The sequence below is a fragment of the Phalacrocorax carbo genome, chromosome 5 (genome assembly GCF_963921805.1).
Source record: "Phalacrocorax carbo chromosome 5, bPhaCar2.1, whole genome shotgun sequence".
Classification (NCBI taxonomy): domain Eukaryota; kingdom Metazoa; phylum Chordata; class Aves; order Suliformes; family Phalacrocoracidae; genus Phalacrocorax; species Phalacrocorax carbo.
Genome location: NC_087517.1, coordinates 51,699,220 through 51,708,681, shown reverse-complemented (window position 1 = coordinate 51,708,681; position 9,462 = coordinate 51,699,220).

Below are 9,462 nucleotides of genomic sequence, written 5' to 3'. Positions count from 1 at the left end.
GTTTCTGGATAGAGTTATGTGTGTGCTCGGATCCAGCCATTTGCTTGCACTGGTTACTTTGAGGTCAGGAGTACTATGAAGCCATCAGTTCAGTGTTTTGTGCTAGGCACACAAGGGGGTTAGAAACACAGGGCTGAAGCTCAGGGTTCCAGTGACAGGGAAGGGAGTAAGTTTGGGAAGAAGGAGGCATTACTCCTGAATGCTTCTAGAGTGAGTAGAGCGCGCTTTCCACTGCGGTTGAAGTCAACTTGCGCTCTCTCCCCCAGTTCTTATACAACACTGGGGCTGCTGTATTACAAAAAAACAGAATCAGATGGTGCAGTGCCCTTCATTTAGGTAAAACATGTATGAATGTTCCCAGGGGAAGCGCTGGATGTGAGAATGTACGCATGCTGGTGTGAACAGGAGCAAAATCTAGATCTTGCCAAGCACCTGCACCACTGTAGCTGGTACGCATGCACGCTTTCCGCTCGTTACTCGTTTCAGTGGCGTTGTGTTGTGCTGCGTGTGGTGTGGTACTGCCCGGCAAATGGGGAGCGTTCTGTGCGCTCCCAGCAGCGCAAAGCACTGCGAGGTGAGCTGTATGTGAAGGGTGCCTACCCTGAGTCAGGTGCTGGTACTGCCAAAAGATCTCACCTTCCCGTTGCACCACCGGCTCGAAAGCTGGACTGCATTTCATGCTGGTCCTTGACATCCAGAGAATACATCATTCCAGGTGGTGTGTGCGCAGGCAGACACACCCACCTTACCTGGAAATGGAGGAGGCCAATTCCTACATCTGTATGTGCTCAGGATTGTGCTCAAATGCAGCATTAGCCTGTATGCAAATGTGGGAAAATTCATTGTTACAGCAGCCTTGTAGAAAACGGATGGGAAGAGGTGCTAACGCCTTAGGTGGCTGTCATTCCTTGGTCCAGTTGAACCTTTGGCCCTCATGTATCAGCCGCTGGGTAAGAAGTATCTCTGTGGGTTCTCTTCTGTAGTTGAAAAACTACAAAGAAGCTGGTTTGAACAAAACCTGGGTTTCCAGGGATGGTAATTATTTAATGTGATCACTGTGTCAACCTTGTACACACAACCCTTAAAACTAGATTGTCTCACAAAACAAGTTGCAGGCCAGCTTGCCTTCGGCTATCACCCCGCCAATCTTCACACTTGAACTTGCTTTTCAATTTAGTACAAGGCAATAGTGGATGTTTCCCATATTCAGCAGTTCTTCACTGAAGACACTTTAAAACCATATGCTTTATCCTAATAAAAGAGAATTAAGCAATTAATTCTAGCATTTGTTTCATAGTTGGTTGGATAGCTTATGTTCTGCATGCCTGCTGTATTAGCTAGCTAAATGCACTTTAAAAAAAAAAAGCACCCAAAACCTTTGCTTCTCTTTCAGGCTATTTTTTTAAAAGGACACTATGAAATGTAGGATGACCTTTCCAAACAGAACTCCTGCAGGACACTTTTTCCATGTTACAGTGGCGCGTTACATGGAGATACGTGCCAGCTTGTTCACAGCAAGATAAAAGCACCGGGCCCAGCGCTCGTTCCATGAGCTGTGCTGAGAAAGCGCAGCAGCTCAGGCTGGCGCTGCTGGCAGAGGCAGCCGTGCATTATGCCGTGTGGAAAGCTGTCCTGCACCAGTGCCAAAGAGCTGGATTAGATGAGCTGAGAGGACCTTGTTTCTATCTGCAAAAGCAATTCTCTAATCTAGTTTTCTGCTTTAGAATAACATGTTTCTTTTCAAAGCTGATGCCAAGTTGTCTGACAGAAAAAGCTATGGCTCCTAAATAATGAAGATGTAATTTGCAAAAACACAGCAGGCCTCATTCAAAAATTTGTAGGAAGAAGAAAAACCACCTTGGTTACTCTCACTGCTGTTTCCCGGACAGAAAACAGGGTGCAGTGGAAGCCAATGGCAGCCCGGTATCACTCAGTCAGGCAGATGTTGCACAAGGAGCAGCAAAAAAACCTAAGTAGCAAGACTAAGTCACAGCAGACATTAATAATAGCGCATGCAGCACACGACAACCTGTCTGCGTTGCAGCTTTTCCTCAGGAGTTTGCAAACACAGCATTGACCAAAAAAGCCATTTCTGTAATGTGGCAGAGCAAACAGTTTATCATGTTCATATGAACGGTTATCTCAAGAGTTTTGTCCTTGGGAGGGTTAGGAGCAGAAGCAGAGCTTAAATCCTGTTCCATTAAAAAAGTCAGTGAATTTTTCAATGGGTTTCTATAAATGCCAGCTTTCACCCCTGCTCTTTGGTAACTGGGAAAGTAATTCCCTTTCACTGTCATTTCTCCTGTGCTTGTTTCTGCAGCTCTTAATAACATAAACGTATTGGATCTGATTTCTAACCTGCCAGATCTCTTTGAGAAGAGCTATTAAATATGCTCACAACAACCGTACTTTTTAAAGCCAATGTAAAAGACACGTCTGTATACGCAGAAAAAAAAGCCTCAATTTACCCTGAATCTTAGTGAAAAGGAGCCCTTAGCTGAATCAACAGATAGGCAGAAGTGGCAAAAAAAGAGAAATTGTACTGAATATGCAGCCCTTAATTACATGCAGAAACCTGTCAGTTGGAAGATCACTGAAAAACAAAAATCCCACCACTCCTCTGCAGTCATTAATTCACTTTATATATAAAGCATTTTGGAATTTTTTTCAGTCTGTTTTGAAAGACTGTTGCAGGGCTCACACTAACCTCATGTTGGAAAAGCAAGGAAGCACAACGGGAAACGTAAGAGAAGAACCCCCCCCGGCACCCAGGCTGCAGCCTCCCTGGGGCCAGGGCTGCCTCAGGCAGACTTCCACACATCACTATCATATAAAAATAATGAACTAGTGACTGAGAAGCACATGATGGGAGTTGAGGTCATGAAAGTACAGAGGAACCTGCTTGTGGAGTCCAGTGTCCTGCTCTGACCTGCAGCATCGGCACCAAGCTATATGTGTGCTTGGAAAGCATTATGTTTCTCAAAATGACAGTTTGTTTTTTTTTTTTTAAAAAAAAAAAAGCCACAAAACCAGAAAAACTCTTAATCACAATTCCGAGTCCACCAGCAGGAAGGAAGTGAAGTGCTTTCGTGCCCATCCATAATGAGCCTCAAGCCTTATATTTCAAAAGGAGTTTTGCTCTGAAAAACAACCTCTTGTGAGGGTCTCACCCCAGAGTGCTTTAGAGAGAGATGTGTGCTGGGTTTTTGTTCTTCCCATGACCTTTCCCCAGATGCAGCCTGGAATTGGATACTAAAGTCTGACTTCTATGTGCTTCTTGTCTATATGAAGGAAAATGAAAACGCTGAAAACCCTGACTACAACCAGAGCACAAACCCCCTAGCTCTACATTCCCACAGAGATGCCTAACTAGCCCTGTGGCTACAAATCTACATTTCATTGGTAATAAACTACGAGGATCCAGAACATGATCTACCTCTTGCCCTGCAAATAACTCTACAGGAAAAACAATTTTCCCCCCCACCAAAAAACCAGAACAAAACGAAACAGCAGCAGCAACAACAACAAAACACACACACACAAAAAAAAAAAAAAAAAAAAAAAAAAACCAAAACAAAAAACCCCAAAACAAAACAAAACACAAAAAAATGCTAAAACCGAAGAGCCTATTTGGCTCTAAAAACAGTTTCACTCCAAGTAGATTTTAACTTCAATTCTGATCTTAGTAAGAAAACTGCACTTCTACTGAGTCCCCTCTCTGAGCAGACACATGTACATCCTTTTGAGCTTAATTGGCCAGCAAGATTTTCTTACTCCTGGAACTTCTCAATTGAGACATCTCCAAAATAATGTTGTTTCCACCTGGCTCTGACTGCCCAGATGATGAATACAGCTTTGATTTCCCCTTCAGTGTGTTTGCACCATGATTATTCAATTCCTCCAGCCAGTGAGAAAGCATTTTTAATTGTTCAATAGGGACAGCACAATAGAGATGTTTGAAAACCAAGGACAGTAAGCACGTGGCTGACTTTGGCTTTGCCGTGCTGCACGGTTTGATGTTTCGCCCGCTGAAGCCTGTGGGAGTCTTTTCATTAACTTCAATCTGACTTCAAATGGCCTGGTAGCGTGTGGTGCCTTACACCATGTGAGTGTCCAGGATTAATTCATTTTGTTAAGTTCTTCTAAGAAAAGCTGTTTGAGGTGCCCAAGCCTTAGATACTTAAAGAGCTTGCAGAACTTGCTGCAGACCTCAGCCGTGTGCACCTCCAGCACGTAAGGCCATTAAAATAAAATAAAAGGTAAGAAGTTATCTTTGGCTTTAGCAACTCCAGCCACCTGGGGCGAGCTGCAAGGCAACCAGCTTCGCTTTGGGCTAGTGCTCAGAAACAGCACAATATTTACATAGGAGCCGGGCTCATTTAAACCCTCACCTCTTTCTCCCTGACACTCCCTTACAGAAATATATAGGGGATGTAGTGCCAAAACATGCAGAGAGCATTGGGTTTTGCACCCCCCAATCTTATTTCTCCTTCTCCACAAATGCACATATCCAGAATTTGTCAGTCACCCATTTTGGTGACTTACACCTTGTCTTGTGCTTGTAGGTCACACGTAGCTGGGGTGAAGACTAGGAGTTCCCAAGCACCACTCGAGTTTCCCCACAAGCTCCTTCCTGATGCATCTGCTCCCCTATCAAACATTGTGTCTTGTACCAGCCAAGCTAGAAAATTCATGCAGGGAAGTTCTTCATTTATCCCTCCCAAATACCAAGCAAGTGTTTTAATAAAATGGGTTCATTATTGCCTGCTTTCAGGAGCTGAACAAATAGTGATCAAAGAAAGGCACATAAGAGCAGACAAAAAGCTAAAAAGCTAAAAAGCTAAAAGCCCATATACTTTGGGGAGTGCAAGAAACCAGCAGTTAACAGCAAACTTCAAAGCAAGCAGCAAAGGCTGTGGTCAAGACTTTCTGTAAGGACTGAATGGTGAATTAACCCATGCTCCACCCCAAAGGCTAGATCTGGAGCTAGGAAGAATGAATATTGAATACCTGTTCTTTGGGAATCAGACCTCCCTCTTTTAAAAGCAGGTCTACTTGGAGGACTCCAAGAAATTAACTGCTTAAAAAAAAAAAAAAAAAAAGAAAGAAAACAGTGCCAGCAGTAGGACAGCTGTGCTCAGCACCCACCTTCAGGTGCTGACCTTTCTTGAGCTGCTGCTTTCCACATTTTCTAGTGGTTCACCACAGTGGTATCTACAAGCTTTGAACTACTTCAGAGATTAACATAAATGTCACTGTCCTTACCAAAGTCTCTGCAGAGACAAGTACATGAAGCTCTGTGGGAATCTTTCCTCCAATGCTGGTGTACTTCGGGTCCATCCCATTCCACTCACTCTTTGCTTTCTCCAGGCTGGTCACATCAGCAACGAAGACTCTCTTTGCCCATCTCCATGTAACGTCATTGCTCATGTCTTTCAAAGACAGAAAATTTCTTCTCCTTAAGGTGTATATTTAGGGGCAGGCCTTGACAAGAACAAATAGGGTCATTACACAAGCTTTGGGCAAGCCACCAGTGTGGTGCCTCAGTTTCCCTGCCTGTACCTCTACAATGGCACTGATCCCACTCTTCAGAAACCATCAGAGACAGACAACAAGGAGAAACCTAATCTCACCAACCCCTGGCATCTTCTTGCCTCCCTCTTATCAAGTGCCCCTGTCATATACTGCCCTCAAATCCTAATGGAATATCTTTACGTAGATTTTAAAAAGTGCTTTTTGACTGTGAGCAGAGGCCAGTGCAGGAACCGCTGATTCCTGAGTTTGTGCAGCAATTCAGAGATCAGCAGCATTACCGTCTGTGGCAATCCAGAAGGTACAAGGACACAGCTAAAGCCCAGTTATCTCTAGCTATATACCCCCACCCCTTGGGTTTTTTTGGTTTTTTGTTTGTTTTTGTTTTTAATTAATTCTTCCCCATGGTAGTGTGTGTGAAAGTATGCTCCATCCCAGACAGTGCCAGGAGAGGGAAGGGAGAAAATATCCACTTAATGGAACAAACAGGGTAAATGGTAATCAGAGCAGTGTCAACTACTCACAGTTAAAGGCTGCACTGGTGAAATAGGATGTGCTCCTACCAACACTGATCAGCCACTACCCACCAGATGACAGGCTCTGCCCAGCTCTTCATCAATACAGTAACAGCTTGCCATACAGCCAAGCCCTCAAACCTCCTGTTGCCAAAGAAAGTGGAAAAGCAGAACTTTTATAACTGAGTTTATAAATGCGCACGCAGCAACGGACTAGCTAACGCTTGGGCTGGAGGTATAACCCGAGGTTTGCTGAACTCTCCCCTGAAAATTTAAAAACAAAACCAAGATGATGAGTGCTGCTCTCAGGTCTAGGCCTTTCCTCATAATGAGATGTGCAGCTGAAGCAATTACTAACTTCAGTTTTTTAAAGAAGCAATAGTGGTTTGACTAGGAGGTCTTCCTCCAGGAATGAGCTAGTAAATGAAAACATTAAGTTAATAAGGGCTTGAGTACTTCAGATCATTACAGAGACGGCCTACAGCTCCACACTTCACCAACTTGATTTTTTTTTTAATTATTATTGTCAAAACAGCTTGAAGAAAAGCCCCTTTGGATCCACTCAGCATTAAATGCAACCTAGACAAATGGCTGCTTTCCTCCATTAAGCAACATTTTTAAAATGCAAAAATGTAATAATTACATTCCACTGATGAATAATTACTTCTAATAAATAAAGAGAAGCAAATGCCATTGGATTCAGCAGCTTTCACGTCAGCTACTTGAGCTGTTACCAAACCAAATGAACATTGTGTGCTGCAATAGCTGGGAGCTGCAACATGGAGAAACTCCCGTTTCAGCTCTAGCAGGAGACACCTCAAGACACATCTCTTGATGTCTGAGCTGCAGCCAGTCATTCCTGACAGCCCAGAATTCCCCATCCACCCTGCAGCCCTCTGCTGAACACAGTTAAACCCCTTTTATCCTGCCCTTGCTTCAAACCGCAGATGTGCAAACCTGCTTTAGGCCAGGTCCAGGACAGATCTGCATTGTCCAGAGAAAAGCTGGAGCCTCCATCCAGGATGAAGGTGGTCATGCACTGCCTGAGTCCTTCCTGGAGGCTGTGGCCATGCTGCCCCAGACCTACCAAGACAGCACTGTCTACCCTCACTCCCTGCCAGTGCAGCATGCCCAGGACATAAACAAACTCCAACTGCTTCCACGTCTCAACCCAGGGCAGATTTTCACAAAAGAAGATGATCTCTCCAGGGGATACCTGATCAGCAGAGCTCTTCCTTCTATTGGAGGCTTCTTATAAATTATCCTCATCCTTTTTCCCTCCCAACCCACTTCCCCTGGGCATGTTCTCAACTCAAAACATCTGAAACTATTCTAAACTCTGAATGTGATCAGCTAAAAGTAACCAGAGAGAGCTTTGGGCCTTTGCTCCCTTCTGCATGTCTACTTCCAGGGGGCTCTACCAGCAGAAGTGGCAAAGTCATATTGCATGTGAGGTTACCGCAATATCACAGACTTAAGCTGGTTATTTCTTTCTTCTTTATTTTAAAAGCTACAATATTCAGGTAGCTCAAGGAAAAACAACCTTTGGATTTTGTCTGCTCATAAATCCATCACAACAGCTTGGGGGAAAACAGTAAATAAGATATTGGAAGAAGAGCACAAGAGGCCAAAAGAAGAGTATCTGCCTCTGGATGTGCTATTTGCAACCGAAGCCAGGTACCAGGCTGTGATATTAGTATGTGGTATTGATTTGTTCTTAATCCAGAGAAATGCCCCTGTAATGAACTCTGCTGTGTCTTTAATGATTTCATATCGAAGGATGTTAGGTGCCTTGCTCATAACAGAGTAACAGCAATTCCAAAAATAGCAAGCCTCATAATAAAATGTTATTGAGGAGCCTGAATTTCAATATAAAAGGGACTCTGCTGTACTCAAGGGCTTACTAGATACAAATACATACTTTAAAAAGTTGTATTAAAGTCGCATTGGTGCCTGAGTTACAGAGACAATGTGCGATGCTACTCCAGGGAGCAGCTGAGCCCCTGGTCCCCAGGAAACTTTTAGGCAGATGTGATACAGGCTGGATTTAATCCCACTGGATGACTGGGGCCAGATGCCTAGAAAGCACTGAGATGCTTTTGAGAGCTGCCCACGAGGGCGGGAGAGTGCAGCCATGGTGCTCCTCAGCAACAAACAGGGACACCACATGAACGGGGTGCCAGACCAGATGCCATATACCTGATCCTGGCTCTGCTGCTCACCCACCAGCCTTGGCAGGAGCCTCCTGGAGGGCCACCAGTGAGCTGCCACTGCAACTGGTGCAAGCGGGCTTGCAAGAGAGAGCAGCCACCGCTGGCTTACTGGTGGGAAGAAGCCAGCATCCCCACCAAGCTCAGGGCCACCACAAAGAGCGCAGAGATGGGATCACCAGATCTAAGGTTAACCTTGCTTACAGGTGATTCCTCAGCCTTAGCTTTGTCAGTGCTGCAAACAGCAGCCCCAAATTAAGCCTGTCAACTGGGCTCCCTGGCCTCTATCAGCACGGACCACAGCCTGCAGGCTGGCGCCATCGGTAGGACCCCAGCAGTTGGGGAGGATGGTGGTTGCCCATCTCCCACCACATGCTGAGGCAGCAGGGAGCGATGGCTGATGTACAGCCTGGTGCCAAGGTGTGCAGCTGGCAGTGGCAGTATGATGAGGAAGAAGGCATCCTCCCAGCTTCAGGAGGTCGTGTGACCTCTCCAAAGCAAGGGCGGGATGATCTCAGGGGACTTGGCTCAAAACACAGAGAAGTCTCTCTGCACTTAACTACACACCTGGCCCTGAGGAGGTCTTCTGGCTTAGAAAAGGTCAGATATATGGAACATTCCACCCACTTCATACCCAACTCTACCAAAGGGCACTACCAGGACCCATTTGCACCTTAACCCTTGCTCACACTCCTGCTACCTGGATACCACCTATTTTTGCTGTCTTATTCCTGCCCATAATTTTGGGCCACTGCATCCCAGGGTGCAAAGCAAGTGGTCCCCAAGGTATTCCAGCAATGACAGGAAAGAAACACAGGGAAGGGGCACCACTGCTCCCCTTTGGGAGGAGAACCCACTCTCTCCCCAGCATGGCTACCCCCTTTGCAACCCATTTTTTCCATTTGCCCTTTTCCAATTCACTTTCCCCAGACGTGTTTGAGGCAGCATCCCTCACCATGTGAGAACGGATCGAGATGAGGTCTCCTCTCCAGGAGACATCAGAGGTTTTCTCTTCATCGAGTGTGGTGGGAAGACTGAGTCTCGAAGTAGGCAAGTGTTCAAGAGCAGGTTCAAGTGGATATTTCAGCCTGGCTGCAGAAGAGGCAGGCCAGCTGCAAAAAGTCATCACAGTGCCAGGCACAGCTCTGTGAAATGGTTGAAGCAAAAGCATCTCCATATTCCCACTCCCTTCATTTCTGTATCAC